Below are 17,211 nucleotides of genomic sequence, written 5' to 3' on the forward strand. Positions count from 1 at the left end.
GAGAGACAAGGAGAGCATATGAAAGATAGGGGGTTTGGATGTTCAATGAAACTAAATTATGAACTCAATCTTTTACACATACCTTCTTAATCAAGGTTGTTCTTACTGCTGTTGTTATTTCATACCTGGTCGTTGGGAGCCTCCAGGAGGTCACAGCAGAGGGATTTAAAACAAGTTTCTAAAGTACAAAAAAATATGTTTGTTCTGAACTGTGTATAACTGTGCATGTGACGAATAAACACTATCTTAATCTTAATCTTAATAATGTCACCTGCAACCTACATAATCTAAACACGTCCCAGCTGATCCTAGCACCTACTGACTTTGACAATGTACTTGACCATAGAGGTATTTAATATGAAGGAGCAAAAAAATCAGGAGACCAAACCAAAGATGTCCAAAGAAAGAAAACTATAAACTACTTAAGTGCTGTTGAATGTAAATGAAAAAAAAAATCTTCACATTAAAAGTTATTTGTTGGATTTTAGCTCCAAGAAAAGGCGCAAAACAGATTGGTTCTTACAGTAAGTACTGTAGAGTTTCACACTCTATGTGAGCACTCACAGCATATTCATACAACACGTCTCCTTTACCCATTCACACACATATACAGTGATTCATACAATCACTTTTACTACATCTAAGTGCTTTTGCTCTAACATTCACAGATAATTACACTCTGATGAACATATCAGGAATAACTCAAGGTTCACTACCTTGCCCAAGGGTACTTTAGTATGCAGAGCAGCCAGGTGCTCTTGCTGATCTGCATAATTTTCTCATACACAATGGATTGCCCTCTTCACCTATACCAATTTTATCATGGATTCACCCTCTTTGACAGCACTGAGTCACGGATTAAAAACTGTCAGCTACTTTTCTTTTTGTTTTTTTCCCACTATGGTACACATAGAGGAGCCAAAGCCACACTGAAAACTCTTCCACATTGCCATATTTTCCCTGATACTATTGGGGTGTAATTTTAGGGGTGCCCATGTTCCTTTTGCCTGCAAATTCAAACTCAATCAAGCTTGAAAAAGGTGACTGGACTTCTTTTTGTTTCTTGAAGATGTTTCACTTCTCATCTGAAACACTTCTTCAGTTCTCAAACCAACAGGTGGAGAGACCCAGGTATTTAAACCCCAGTGGGCTTAGTCCCCTGGAGGTGGTTGTGACCCACTATGTGCGTAATCACATGCGCTAAGGTATGAAAGGAAGCATTGGTCATTATAGTCTGATTTTGGGTGAAACCAATTTGGGACTTTGCCCCATTGTATCAAGTGACCAGGTGACCTATTGAGGTCATCTGAGCAAAGGTGTGAATGGGGGTTGAGACACCTGGGGAGGGAGCTCAGGACAGCATTGTAAGCGGGGTGACGTAATCCACCTCCTCTGTTCAATGATGGTTGTTCAAGGTTGGGAAAGATCGCTTCTTTTACTCCTCTTTCAAACCATCTGTCTTCCTGGTCTGAATCACAATCAGAATCAGAAATACTTTATTGATCCCAGAGGGAAATTTCTGTTGTTACAGCTGCAACCATTTCATTCTGAAATGTGAATGTTGGCAACCTCAAAATAGTGACCTTTGACCTTTAGGTGCAGATGTACAGCTGAGTCTTGTTCTGTCAAGGTGGCTCTTCAAACCTAGTCACACTCTGAGGCAAAAAATTGGTCCATCCCAAGGACAAAACCCCCAAACACAAGCTCAGCAATGTAGTGTATGCTGTCCAGTGCAGTGAAGAGTGCTCGGACCTCTACATTGGAGAAACCAAACAAACAAATGACACAACATAGAAGAGCCACCAAGACAGGCCAAAATGAGTGCCCTCTGTGGCTCAGGGACGAATTGCTGCCCAGGTTGAAGAGTTCAAGAATCTTGGGGTCTTGTTCATGAACGATGGGAGAAGGGAGGAGGAGATTGACAGATGGCTCGGGGCTGCGTCTGCAGTGATGTGGATGCTGCACCGGTCTGCCGTGGCGAAGAGGGAGCTGAGCATGAAAGCGAAGCCATTGATTTACCAGTCGATCTACGTTCCTACCCTCACTTATGGTCATGAGCTTTGGGTAGTGACTGAAAGAATAAGGTCACAAATACAAGTGGTAGAAATGAGATTCAATCAAAGAGTGGCTGGCCTCTCCCTTATAGATAGGGTGAGGAGTGCAGCCATTCAGGAGCCCAGGAACGCCTTGGGGTCCCCCTCGAATGAGCTGGTGGAGGTGGCTGGGGAGAGGGAGGTCAGGGCTTCTCTGCTTAGGTCGCTGCCCCCGCAACCCGGCCCTGGGTAAGTGGAAGAAAATGGATGTTTACACAGTTGTACTCCACAGTTGCTCTGATTGGTAAACCTCAAAGAGGTCATGAAAGAATAAAAAAAATTAAAAACCAACATGCTAATCTTTGTGCCAGGATGTCATGCACCATGACAATAAAAGACATCACAATACAAGACAAAACAACTGACAGGTAAACAGGTTGTTTATGAAGGAAGACACCTGAAACACTTTAATTAAAAAGTAAGACATTTAATATATTAAGGAATCAGAAAAATCACACATGCATATGCAGGGACTCGGAGGAAACATCAGGCCTGTGTGCTCTCTGTCTCTGAGCCCGTGTTCCTGTCTAACCATAACATCTTTATACCGACTCTTATCTAAACATGAACAATCTCTGGGCGCTACGAGTTGACCTTCGTCATTCAGTCTTGTTCAAGCTAGTTTTTCATGGCCCAGATTCCTCAGCAGTGGAGTCATAAAGCACATCTTCCTCCTGATGTTTTAATTTATCATAGAGAAATCTTGTCCAGATTAATGACAGAACATGGTGATGTTGATTAGGATGCCTCCTGGCCGCCTATTTTTTTTTTGGTTTTTTTTGTTGCATTTTTGGCCACAGCGGCTTTTGTCTACAGTGGCAGGAAATGGGGGAGAGATACGGGGGGAGACACGCGGGCAAATTGGCGACGGGCCGGGACGCGAACCCGCACCACCCGCACCGCAACGTGGCATGTGTATGTGGTCGCCGGCTTCACCACTAAGCCACCCAGGCGCCCTCCCGGCCACCTCTTGAGTGAGGTGAGCCCCGTGGTAGACCCAGGAGACGCTTGAGAGATTATATCTCTCGGCTGGCCTGGGAACGCCTTGGGGTCCCTCCGGATGAGCTGGAGGAGGTGGCTGGGGAGAGGGAAGCCTGGGCTTCTCTGCTTAGGCTCCTGCCCCCGCGACCCGGCCCCGGATAAGCGGAAGAGAGTGGATGGATGGATGGATGGATGGTGACGTTGGTGATGTTTTAATTGTACGTTCTTGTGGCCGAGCCTCAAGATAAGATGCACTGAGACAGAGAAGTTAGTCTAGTACTTTCTGATCTGTTGCTCTCTGTCTAATGTATTATTTAATTGTTTATTATTTGGTTGATCCACTGTTTAGTAATTAGTTTACTGGAGTTTACCTTTAAACATTTGTCCTTTATTCACTGAGTAAAAAAATAATCCCTAACAATCATCTTTCCTAATCCTATGTTCTCAACATTTCCCCATGATGTGGTTTGGATCACATAGCATGAAGATAAGAGAGAGACAATAGATGGGAAAATTTGAGCATTACAACAGCTCAGTACAGAAAAGGATGATAAATAAAACAAATAAAATAGAATAGAAAACACTATATACATAAAATATATATCAATACACATATACATATACACACATATACATCAAAACACTATATACAGCAGGCCTTTCAATTCACTTTTGCACTTTTCAAAAGGTTTGCTGTCTTAGTGTCATGAATTGGCTGTGTGGCAGGCAAGGAGGAGGACCCCAAAGCAGGATATGACAAGCAGAGGTAAAACTTTAAACTCAGCTTCATTGGCTGAAGGGCAAACAAAAGCTGGACTGGACAGGATCACTGGCAAAAGCCCAGAACAAAAACAACGTGACAAGATAACGAGGGGAGTGGGAACAGGAGGGAACACGGGTGAATCACATTACACAGACGAGACAAGGGGAAGCAAAACTGAACATGACAGACAGGGACCAGATGACTTATCAAAATAAAACAGGAAGTCAGACAGGAGGAACAAAGATGCAGATCTGACACATGGAAACACAAGGAACCAGAAATAACAAACTGAGGACCAAAAACAAAAGAACAAAAAACACTGGGCCACGGCCAAAGACCATGACACTTAGGGCTGCAGGTGTGATGAAAATCAGCCACTAATCTCAACACTTTCTTGGTCATATGTGGTCATATGTGGAAAATGCTAAAAAGAAGTGTTGTGAGTATCAAGACACATTTTCATACAAGTCTGTCTACAATTTTTAATATTTTTGGTTAAAGGTTTCTCGGAGTGAGACAGTGGCATGAATATTGTTCATGTCAGAATGTTCCATTGGAAACTAAAACACAACTACAAAGATGGGATTAATAGTGGATCAAGCCATCCATGATGGATCCAGCAGGCTATAATAAGTAGAATGATAAAGGCTTAGTCCATATTGCACAACTGTTTAAGGGTCAATCCTTTTAAATAACTGAGGAAGGAATTGAAATGACCAGACCACGATTTCTATAAATTTCTCCAACTGAGGCACCAAAAACACGATGAGTGGAAACATGTGTGGATCTTTCCAAGGATTGTTTTATGAATGTATTTACATAAAGATATATGCACATCTTGCACTTTCTTTATATGTGTTGCTGTATAATGTAGATAAATAAAAGTAAGTTAAAAAAGGGGGAAGGAATCCATTACTCAGTCGCCACTGATCTCTGTGAAGCTGTGAACTTTCCCACAGTGCACAGCTGGACATGCCTAACAGGCGTGATTAAAGGGAGTCAGTGTGGCTGCAGTGCCTTCATGGTGTGTAACGCTGACCATCATCCTTTTATGGCGCTAAAGGATGATGCTGGTGTAATTCTGCCGGTATGGAAAACACTGCGGTCAAGAGAAACTGTGTTACATAAATGATGTGGAAATTATGGAGAATGATTTGTAAACTGAGATTGCCAAACAAAACATGTGACATAGTTATCTGGCTATGATAAATAATATAACAACCTGTGACTTTATTTATGATCACTTACAATAATCAAACTTCTAGCTTTCAGAAAAAAGGTGATGAGGAGTTCTTAGAGTTAGATCATGTTATCGTTATTTCTTAAATGGATTAGAAAGCCTTTTATTAGCGGATATATTAGTGTTTGATAAGCTAGAAAATCACATTATTGTCACAGGCATGATAATGGAATTTTATCTCATAATTACATCAGATAGTGTGGGGTAGGAGCAGCACTCTGAATCAGGCTCTGAGTGTTTGCCCATGACTTCAGCAGGAATATAAAATAGTCCAGCTCATGATAAGTTAAACAACTGGAGTGATTTATCAAACACCTGTTCTCACAAAGCAAAATAAGAATTTAAAGTGATCAATTTTTCTTCCCCAAGTGCTGTAGCTTCACTCTCCTGCTGTCTGCAAACTGCTCTGAACGACCAAGAAACTACACTTTATACAATAATAATATTACTGGTTAAAATAATGTTCTGAATGTATACCAGATCAAATTGAATTTAAGTGCTGGACACAAGCGAATTAGATAACAAGAGCAGTGTGAGACTGCATAACTCCCCCAAGGCTGAGAAATCCCCTCACACACAATTTAGTAACTGGATCCAGAAGGATACCTTGATTCCAGGACTAAATTAGATCAATATTTTATTGAGAACATCAAGATGATGTTTCCCAACTTTTCTGATTTCAATTTGATATGCATTTGTGAAGCTGTCATGTGAAATGTTTCCCTCTCCCCAGGGAAAATAATACTTAATAAATCACCTTTTAATCACACTTGTGAAGCTCCGTTTGGCTGCTCCTCTGTCACAGAGGGTTGCCACAGCAGCTCGCTGTATTCCCTTCCTTAACCACATTCATATGTACCATACATCATGACTTCCGTTTGTGTTGAGGACAGACAGAAATGAGAAAGCAGGGGTGAAAACACACTCATTACTTTTGAATAATTGTTCAAAAACCAAGAAAATCCCAGTAAGATGCAAAAAGTTCCAATGCCAGAAACAAGGATCAATTGCTGCAAACATGTCAGGTTCTTCTGTGCTACCAGTGAGCTTGCAACCCAAATCCAGAGAAGTTAAGCAGACTTATGTGTGCACCCCCACCCCCAACAAACTGATTGCATGCACATTTCTACCTGTGACTGTTGCCACAAGACTTTTCTATGATGTACTCGTTGCTCTTTGCTGTCATCCTTGTGGTAATACAAAAGACCACATTGTACTCATCTTCTGATGGCTGCTTCCATCAGGATTACACTCCATGTTACAGAACTCAGATCATCTCACACTGCTTTCTGGAACAAGACAGTGAGTTCACTGCACTCAGATGGCCTCCACAAATCTCAGTCCAACACAGCATCTTTTGGGATGTGGTGGACATCATGGATGCAGCCGACAAACCTGCAGCAAGTGTGTGATGCTGTCATGTCTCTGTGGAGTGTTTCCAGTATCCTGTTTAATCTGTGCCACAAGAAATGAAGGCAGTTCTGAAGGCAAAGAGGTCCAACTCAGTACTAACAAGGTGTACTTAATAAAGTGGAGATTAAGTTTAATGTTACATAATAGCTTACAGGTCAAAACTTTCACAAAAGGAGTTATGTTTGAACATTAAAAGAAGTTACATTATTTCCAAGTGGCTGTTTTAGAGCAGATTCTCTCCTTTTACCTCCCACAAAAACATTCGAGGACCCTTCCTCTTTCTTTCACTCTGTGTTTTCCATCACGGTGTCAGATGTGTTTCTGTGGGTCATCCTAAATGTGCTCTTTGTAGCGCTGTGGGGAAATGAGTGGCCCTGAGGTTGTTGTGTTTTGGTTTTATTCTTTTGTTTTCTGTAATGTTGGGTTTTGATGTGTTTCGGGCTGAAAAACCACACGCTGCCTTCAGCCTTCCAAAACCTCTCAGTGTTTGTTTTCATTCTGCCCTGAATGAACTTTCCATCAGAGATCTCCATACGGTGATTCGTGTGTGTTTACCCTCACATTCATTTCAGGTGAATCACTGTTGTTGAAAATTATTAGAGCAGATTTAATAAACTGAGTCAGAGATTCAAATGATTGTTTTTACTCCTGAGTATTACAAATACAAACCTCAGTCTTACCAGTTGATGAGGATGCTGAGACATGTCACCAGAATCACCAGATAACCTAACAAGCATGCTGTGGGTCTCTGGGAGGAAGTCCTGCGTAGTATCCTGCATCCCTGTTAAACCACTTTAAAATATTTTAGAGTGTTTAGAGTCAAAGAAATTTGAATTGTCTATGTTTTGTTTTTTTTTACTGCCTCATGTGGATCTCACCGCCACACCCCCACCCCTGATAACCATTTCCTCACATTCTCTTGTTTTTCCTCACTGGTAAAGACTTTAACATACGGTCGAGATCAGGGAGCTGTATTTGGAGGATAAATTAGTGCTAATTCTTCTTCACTGGTGTTCTGCCTGCATGACTGACTCAGAGTGAGTCCTCCTTAGAGGCCCAAACAGATGGTCTTCAGCAGAGAAAAATAACCTGTTCATCTCTCCATCTGAATAATTGAAAACACAGATGCACACAAACAGGCACCACAGCATTGAAAAAAGGGTCTGTGGTTGTCTGGCCAGGTTGACGGCTCCATCTGCGCTCATATAATTACACCTCAGCGCCTGAGTCAGTTTGCTTCGATTCAGGAAGTGTTTTCTCACTTTGTTGTTGCTGCGACTCAGTCACAAGCCGGTGGATTTAAACACCACATCATAAAGTCTGAGGCTGGAAGCAGACGCTGCTGGTTTGAAGCCACTCCACCTACACACCTCCTGATTCTCCAAATACCAACCAACCAGCTAAACTCACAACTCCAAACTTCCCAAAATGCCCCCAATTAGTCTGTGCCTCTGTCAAAGGAGCCAGAATATTTCACCATCAGAAAATAAAGAACCCTGAAACAGTTTTAGGTCAACACTTATCAGTTTGAAAAGATGTATAAAAGACTTAAGTGTGGCACCCATCACATCTAAAGACAAGTGAAAGGTTTTAACGTCACTCTGAGGTTCTTCCAGTGTCAGGGTTAAAAACTATAACTTCCTTCTGAGATATTTGCCCATCATTGTCCACATGGAAATTTACACAAAGAAGAAGTGATGCCAAAAGAATGCACTGCAGACACTGCAGTGTCGACATGCCAAAAAAAAAAAACAGTCACATAAAAGCAAAAGATGCTTTGTAGCAGATTTAGCTTTCAGCTAATTTCCATCTGCAGTCCCTGGGTGCAAACCCTATGGTTTAGCCTTTGAAAATTACACATAGTAACCTTGACTTACTTTTCTCCTGCACATACTTTTGCGCAGACTGTTCATGTAGGAACAGAAAATGACACGTACTTAAACACAGCTCTGATTTGCAAAGGCCTAAACTCTAAAGGACCTCTGAAGGTGCCCTGTGCTATCTGGCACCAAGATGCTCGCAGTGGACCCTTTGTGAGGTGGAACCACACCAGATCAAATTTGCTAAGGCCAGACAGGGAATTTTCCAGAAAAATTGTGGCTCAGGAAGACACTAATAAGAATACTGGCAAGAAACCACAGCTGATTGTAACAGATTGAGGAATTGTATGATTAATTCCGGAAAAGACTTGGTTACATTCTCAAAGATCAAAACAGAGTTGTGACAGATGAGCCGGCAACATGAACTTGGGACACAGAACATGTGGTTGATGGCTGAACAATGCAGACAGCTCATAGTGGGTTGAAGCCGCACAGGCGAGATGTCTTTAAACCACTGTTTCTTCTCCTGCACGTTCTACCTTCAGTCTGCTGAAGGATGCCTTTTTCAGGTCCTTTGCAAGTTCCTCTGGATTCACCTAAAATCTAACATCATGATTATTTTGGAAGCCAAACCTCATCGAACAAGCAAACGTGTGATGTGAAAATGTGAACATGTGAAGCCTGCAAAGCAAATAAGAGCATTTCCAAAAGTTCAATTATTCCTTTAAATTACACTGTACCCCACATGATGAGATGACCATTGAATTTTTGCATTTTCTTCCATGTTGAGTTTTAGACGCATATTTTTACAGTGATCGTGTTTTTACTCTATCAGCCTTAATCAGCTGAATGCTTCATGCAAGAAAAGAGCGTGTTGCGGGATCAGGATCTGCAAGTTTAGCAAACTGTTTTTTTTTTTTAATGCAGCTTCAACAAGCTCCAAGAAAGCCACAGATGCCAAGAAATCACCAAGAGCTGTTTCTTATTAGTTTGTTCTTGTTTGTATTTTTAAAAAGGCTTCAGATCCATTCACAGTGAAATCATTTGGTGCTCAGTAAAAAACAATGAATGATCCCAATGTTTCTGAGAGACAGCTCTTAACAGGGTGAAGTTAGGTTCAAATGCAACAACAGAGTGACTAAACAGAAAAGCAGAACCCCAACGGATGTGGAGATTTAATTTATTATGACTGGTGCTTGAGTTAAATGGCTTTTCAGGTTTTAATGGCTTTGAAAAGCTGTAAATGTGAGGCTCACAGGGAACTTATAATACAACATGTCACCGGTGAGGAAATATGATGCAATTTGCTGCCAATTTGTTTGTTTTTTATGTCAAAGGAAAAGAAAGCAGGCTTTGCTGTGACAACATCAAACCAGATGAAGAGACTAAAAATGATGAAGCTCTCATAAAAGTCACAAACTTGGTAAATTGTTACTTTGAGCAAACCAAAGTGACATGCGATATCATAATTACATTTTCATTGGTTAGTTTTAATGTGAATTTATGGAAACCACAAACTGTTTTGCTCCAGCTTTTCAATCGAATGCACACAAAGATTCATGAGTTAGTAAAGCTCAATGAATTCAATAAAACCTCCTCTATAATCTTGTGTGGTAGTTTTAATGCTTGTGCACGTGCAGTGTTCTCCCTGAGTTCAAAGGTTTTTAGAACCCACAAAATTGTTACCTGATTAAACGGAGTGCAGGTGTGTTTGCAGGTGATGTCATTTGTTGGTAAAAACAGAAGGAAAAACTGCTCTGCAGCTTCGTCAACAGATGTTTGTAACTGTCCACATCAGACATTAAATGCAGTCCAGTGATTCTAACACACAACAGTTTACAGTAAGGACACATTTAAACATCTAACAAATCTTTTTGTAAACTGAACAGATTCAAATCAAAGACAGCAGCAGCTGACAAAAACAGCAGGAATATAAAAATGAAAAATAAATGAAAACAATGGTTTCAGAAGATATCAGTTTTAAGATCCATTTATGTAAGAAATAACCAGGTTTTCAGATCACCTAAAGCATTTTTTTCTGCATCATTTTTGCCTGTGTGGATTATTTATACGACCAGTTGCTGGTTTCTGTCAAAGAAGATTACAGAGTTTCTCGTAGGCACGACTGCTTAATTGACAAGAAAATTGATTTGCAACAACTTCTGGTTCCAGCTTCTAAAATGAAAACATGTAAAACATGTAAAAGTGTATGGGAACGCTGGCAGATTTGTGGGCTTTTTAAATAAAGAAGGATTTTGAGTATTCTGGAAAAGGTCAGCTTAAGCTTACATGTCCTGCTACCCCTTATTAACTGTATTAATTATGCTGAGAGGAAAAAGAGCAAGTCATGTGACTGACTGTTACAGATTAGAGGAGCTGCACACAACACAGGTCTGCCAAAAGCTGAAAGCAGCATAATGCATGTTTTGTGCCTGAGCAGGGGTAGCACGAGGGCAGTCATGGGCTGCCCGTCTACCTGCACAGTGTGTGTGTTGCCAGCTGGAGGCAGTGTCGTAAACATGTGATGCAACTCTTGCTTGAGCTGTTGTTGGTCCATGAGCCATGGAGGAGAGCGACGTGCTAATGTACAAAGAGCTGAAGTGGAACCGAGTGTTGAGAACTATGAAAGTGTCGACTGCAGCCACCGTCTGTGCTTTTCGTCCTGGATCTTTGATTTTTTTTTCACCTTTCTCTCGTTCCCGGTGAACTCCTGCAGTTGCTCCCTCTCTGCTCTAGCCCACTTGTCAACCAGTAAGTATTTGACTGACGCACAACATCTGCATTATCAAGAATTCGGCTCCCTAGCCGGCCTTGGCTGGTAATCATATCTCTCCAGGACTATGTGTGACGGTCGCTCTCCCCCTCAGCCCTCTCTGTGATTTGTGAAGCTGGATCTGGTGTACCACGGCCGCTGATGAACTTCCATCACTATCAGCGAACTGTTTTGGCTAGGAGCTGGTATCTGGCTCCACAATGCCCCCACCCTCTCATCTCCAGCTGCATCCCTCCCACATCCCCCACCCCACCATATTGCTATCCTGGCTTTAAATGGGCAAATATGCTTTGCTGAGTGTCTGTGTAGATTCTCAGTCATCCAGGTCATAGTAGTCTCTGGAGCTTGAAAAAGGCGACTGGACTTCTTTTTGTTTCTTGAAGACGTTTCACCTCTCATCCGAAAGGCTTCTTCAGTTCTCAACCAAATGGTTGAGAACACATTAACTCAGTGGATAAATACATACGTTTTACCAGGGAGGACACCAGAGATAACAAGTTACCATTCCTGGACTGTGCGGTGCTTATCGAGGAAGATGGAAGCCTCAACATTGAAGTTTACCGGAAGCCCACACACACAGACCAGTATCTCCTCTTTGACTCCCACCACCCTCTGGAACACAAACTTGGGGTGATCAGGACCCTACAACACCGTGCGGAAAGTGTTCCCTCTAAGGCAGAAGGGAAGCATAAGGAACACACACACATTGAGAAAGCCCTCAAAACATGCGGTTACCCCAACTGGGCCTTCATCAAATCAGCTAAGATGCACAGGAATGAAGGCCAAACACAAACTACAGAGAATAGGAAGGACAAGAGGAACAACATTGTCATCCCATATGTGGCAGGCTTGTCAGAGAAACTCAGAAGAATTTTCTCCAAGCATGACATCTCAGTATACTTCAAACCAAGTCACACCCTAAGACAAAAACTGGTTCATCCCAAGGACAAACCCGCCAAACACAAGATCAGCGATGTAGTGTATGCTGTTCAGTGCAGTGAAGAGTGCTCGGACCTCTACATTGGTGAAACCAAACAGCCTCTTCACAAACGAATGGCACAACATAGAAGAGCCACCTCGACAGGACAAGATTCAGCAGTACATCTGCATCTGAAGGAAAAAGGGCACTCTTTTGAGGATGCCAATGTCCACATTTTGGACAGGGAAAACAGATGGTTTGAAAGAGGAGTGAAAGAAGCCATCTATGTCCACTGTGAACAACCATCATTGAACAGAGGAGGTGGATTACGTCACCAACTTTCCCCCGCTTACAGTGCTGTCCTGAGCTCCCTTCCCAGACGTCTCAACCCCCATTCACACCTTTGTTCCAGTGACCTCAATAGGCCACAGGAAACAATGGAGCGGAGTCCTAAATTGGTTTCAACTGAAACCACTGATTAAATATGACCCACGCCCCCTTCACACCTGGGCACATGTGTTCACGCACATGATCAATAGAGGGTCATAACCACCTCCAGGGGACTACGCCCACAGGGGTTTAAATACCTGGGTCTCTCCACCATTTGGTTGAGAACTGAAGAAGCCTTTCGGATGAGAGGTGAAACGTCTTCAAGAAACAAAAAGAAGTCCAGTCGCCTTTTTCAAGCTCCAGAGAATGCTTTGCTGAGGTGTTTTTTTTTTGGACCCTGGAAGATGACCTTTTTTTTTTTAACCTAACTACCCCATGATGTGTGTTTGTTTCCTTTTCCGGGGACTGATTGTAAGGGCGGCGCCAGTGTGGCAGCGGCTGCAGACACCCATCTCCCCTATGTTAGTCTTGGCTGTTCTTCTCTGGATGGTTGCTCCGAACGCTGTTTCGTTATATTATGATGGAATGTCGTTATATAAATTGTTGTATAATGATTCATTTTGTTGTATGTATAATGACAACAAAGTTCTATTCTATAGGTTGTGCCCCATCCAGCGATGTGTAGTTGGGATTTTTGAGGACTACAAGGGGGACATTTGTGGTAGGTGAAGATCCCTCTGTCTTCATGCAGCTGGACACATTTATGGGACCATAAATTACTCCTGAAGAGTCAGTTACTTAATGAGAAACTGGAAGTGTGCAGCACGTCACCTGCACATCTTCATCTAACAGCTCATGGCGGCTGCTGCATCCTGTTCCAGGACTCCCTGCAGTTACTGAAACTGCTGTCAGCAGTGCACTAAGCCTGCAAACAGCCATGACATGATCTTTAAGACAGCCTCTGTAGGTTTGATGACTTGATCCTTGATGTACTGAAGCGTCCTCATGCCAAACACTGAACTCCAAGTTGAGCACTTTGCTGGGTATCTCAGTTTAAAGTGCAGAAAAGGATTATTTATTTTAAGGGTTATGATGTAGGGATAATTGACTGACCCACTACTTCCATACATTCAGATTTATTTAAGCTCAGGAATGGACTCGGTTTACCTAAATGGCTTCTAAGTGTAACCCTGCTGTCCCTCCCCCCTCCATCTCCCCTTCCTTCTGACCACACTTTATATATACGGTACACACGGGTTTATGAGCCCTGATGTTGGTCAGCCTCATCCCTCCTCCTTCCCTCCATCCATGTTTATGGAAAGTGAGAAGGCACCTTGGATTACTGTTTTGAGCTCTGATTTCAAAGCAGAAAATTGAATGTAGGTCTATCACACTGAACTGCTGATGGCCAACAGGCCCTGTTTTTTATCAGCAGCTCACTTTTATTTAATTTTCAATGAACCCAATGAAACAAGAAAAGGAGATGAAAGGAAAGAATTGGGCAGAGAAGAAGAAAAGTGATTGAAAGAGAAAGCAGTGAAGAGGAAACAAGAGGAAGGGGAAAAACAGCAAGTGATTTACTGTGTTCAAGATTCAGGGGAGCCCTGAGATTTATTATAGACACTATGTATTGTGGCCCCATTTCCAAAACATATACATACATGTGGAGCATCTGCTGAACACATGGAGGAGTTATCTTCATTTACCACATTCGAATGCTCTGTGAGAGTTCAAAAGTGGACAAAGACAGGGCCAAACTAATTACATCTCCATTTCAAAGTAAAATGATTAATGATTTGTAACTTTGAAGCCTGTCCTTAAGTGAAAACATCAAAGCATGAGCAACAAGTTAGCAAGCAAGGGATTACATTATTATTTAATATAAACTATTATAGTAGTATTATTTACTAATAAGTAAGGCTGTAATTTATTCCATTCTGTAATACTGCATGTCTGTTTTTATATATTGTGTTATATAATGACACTTTACTGTTATTTATTATTTCCACAGCTGTGATTCTGTAATGAGGGTTTCATTACTAATTAATAAGAAACTCTGAGCGTCACAATTAAAGACACTGGGAATTATAAGGAGGCATATTTGAACCCAACCATGAGCTTTCATAAAGCAAACCAAGACTTTTTTGGTGTCTCAAACTAACGTCTGCATGTGAAGCTGAACACAAATACTGAATGTCTGTGATCTCCGGGCGCTCAGGCAGCTCTTCACTACAGATCAGATACGTTTGTGCAGCGGGAATCACTGAATGGCTCAAACAGTCCTGAAAAACACTGAGCACAGTTTGTTACTGCAGGAACAGATGAAGATGAAACCATGCCACAGCAATAGGGGGGAACATTTGCTATAATTAAGGTTTTATTGGAGGCTTACTGCCTTTTTGAAAATCACGTTGCCAAACGCTGCTATTTCTCATGTGTTTTTGAGCAAGGCACTGAAGATTTATAGGAGGCTGCTCTGCTGCTGAACCTGAGCAAAGGGAACGTCTCCTTTCCCCTTTGCAAACTAAGAAAGAATGTGATGAATATTGATGTTTCGTTCACATTTCACAGTGCAGCAGGGCTCTAATTTGAAAACAGGGTGTATGCTCATGTTCCAGAAATGTTCTGCGCTTCTCGAGCAGGAAAAGGAAATGTCAAAGGAAATGCTGAAACCAGAGGCGGAACAGAGGGAGAACAGTTAAGAGACAGGCAGTAAACACTGTGCCTTCTCCTCACATTCACCTCCAAACAAAAACCTGTCATGAATTCTGTTCCCCCAAAACTGCTTCAGTGTCTCACTATGACCGAGACTCAGGAACATCACACAGGTCACAGAGTTTTTAGGTTTAGTTTCTAACACTTGAAACCAGCAGAGATCCCACAAACTGGCAAAAACCTGTCATAAGGCCAGAAGCCAAATACCTGGCTGTGCAGTCATTTTGCTCCAGAGTCGGTCCAACCTAACCCGTGGTTGGGGTTTGAGACGTGCCAGTTAGAACCAGCTAAAAAAGCTCCATGTTTTGAGTAACATGGCTTTTGCAGCCTCTTCTCTGAGTAGTTACCTTCAAAAATAGAGCCAAAATGACTTCCAGGATGTGGAAGGTATGTTGGAAAGGCCACACTCTGGAAGGCCTAAATTGGAAAATTGCAGCAGAGAAGACTGAAGTGCAGTTCTTCAGCACAGCACATCATTATTGTCCTGAACTAAATGAGACCGACACCACTGTGCTCCACAGACTGTATGTCAGGCTGCTCTGATTGGTTCAAATTTGTGTCAGCAGGAAGTGGTTTATAGAAACGTTTTCATTTAAATGATCTTAAAGTAGCAAAAAAAACACACAGAACAACAGATCAGTAATAAACTATTGAACTGTTGTCCTGGATTTCGGCTTTTCTCTTCATGCGATGTCTCTGAATTTGTAGTCGTTTAGTTTTAGGGGAACTGTTCCATCAATCTGCCACTGCAGATAAAGCCAAATCACACTGAAATCCAAAAGTGCAATGAAAGTAATTTCAAATAGAAGATTAAAAATAATCATCATGGTATTTTTGCAGACACACAGAAGCCTATAATGAAATGAGGATGAAGAATAAACAGGACTACAGTGTTGGCGGGCAGTGAGCACACCCACATTATGCCATGGTATTTGGGTAGACCAACAAAACTGGTCGATCAAACTACAAGTGAAAAATCAGAAAGCTTCCTGTACCAAAAATATTTTTCCTCTCTACCAGCATCGGCATATTTATATGCTACAAGTGAATGGAAGATAAAAATCTAATTCCAGAAAACACTACGGGACAATGCTGCTTTTTAAATGGAGAATAATAAATAAATTATGATCAACTCATTTTTCCTGCTTCCTGGAGGAACCCAAAGGTTCTGCACCCACTTTGACAGTTTTAAGTGTAATTTTGGATGAATGCACAGTGAAAGCTGATTTATTATCCCTCACCGTGAAACACGAACATAAAGAATCTACACGATTTCACGGTGACTTCATGTATGTGTGGGATAAAGCGCTCTGAAGTGCTGAGCTTTAGAAAATCGTGGACTTGCTGAATGAACTTTCACAACATGAAGCCTCACTATGCCACACTACTACTAACAGACAGCTAAGGATCATTATTTCATTCATCAGTTTGCACGTCTGTGCTTAGAGTCACTGTCCCAGCTCAGCTGTGAAGAAGCTCCGGTGTGGTTCTATGATGCTGATTTTCTCCTGCTGTGAATATGCAGAATATGCTGTGTAGAGAACAGCATGCAGGACTGTCTGCTTAGTTTGTGCATGTAATACCTGTTCACCTGAAGCTTGTAATTTAAAGCAGGATTCTGGCTGAGTCTGTTACCTCAAACATAACCTGCTCCAGAGAAGATTACACATAAAAGCACGAGATGCTGACAGATCAGTTCTCTTGGGAAAAGAAGAAAAGTATCACAGAAAATCCTGTGAAGTTCAGAATGTGAGAGAACCAGAGTTGTCAGGCTTGACCAGCATCTACAGACCCGGCATTTAGCAGTTTTTGTTTTTTAAAATAGCGACTGATTAAAGCCTGTAAGCCTTGTTGGCATTAAATAGGACCTGTGAGTATGTGTGTTTAACACCAGCTGCAGCTGAAAGGTGAACAAAGTAACAAACTTTTAAAGTTATACTGAGATTATAGTCAGACCTTCATGTGCTTTAATATTAGGACAGGATTGTATTGATAGTATTGATAACTGGATATCTTTCTGATTTTGGGCTGCAGCTGATTTGTTCCTTTAGGTTGATTAAACTTATAAATTATACTTTTATTTTTAGGATTATAGTTTGTTTAAAATGTTGCTCTGTGTTTGTGATCTGTCAGTGCTGCAAACAGTACCTCTTTTTCAGTGAAC

The sequence above is a fragment of the Archocentrus centrarchus genome, chromosome 24 (assembly GCF_007364275.1).
Source record: "Archocentrus centrarchus isolate MPI-CPG fArcCen1 chromosome 24, fArcCen1, whole genome shotgun sequence".
NCBI classification, from domain to species: Eukaryota; Metazoa; Chordata; class Actinopteri; order Cichliformes; family Cichlidae; genus Archocentrus; species Archocentrus centrarchus.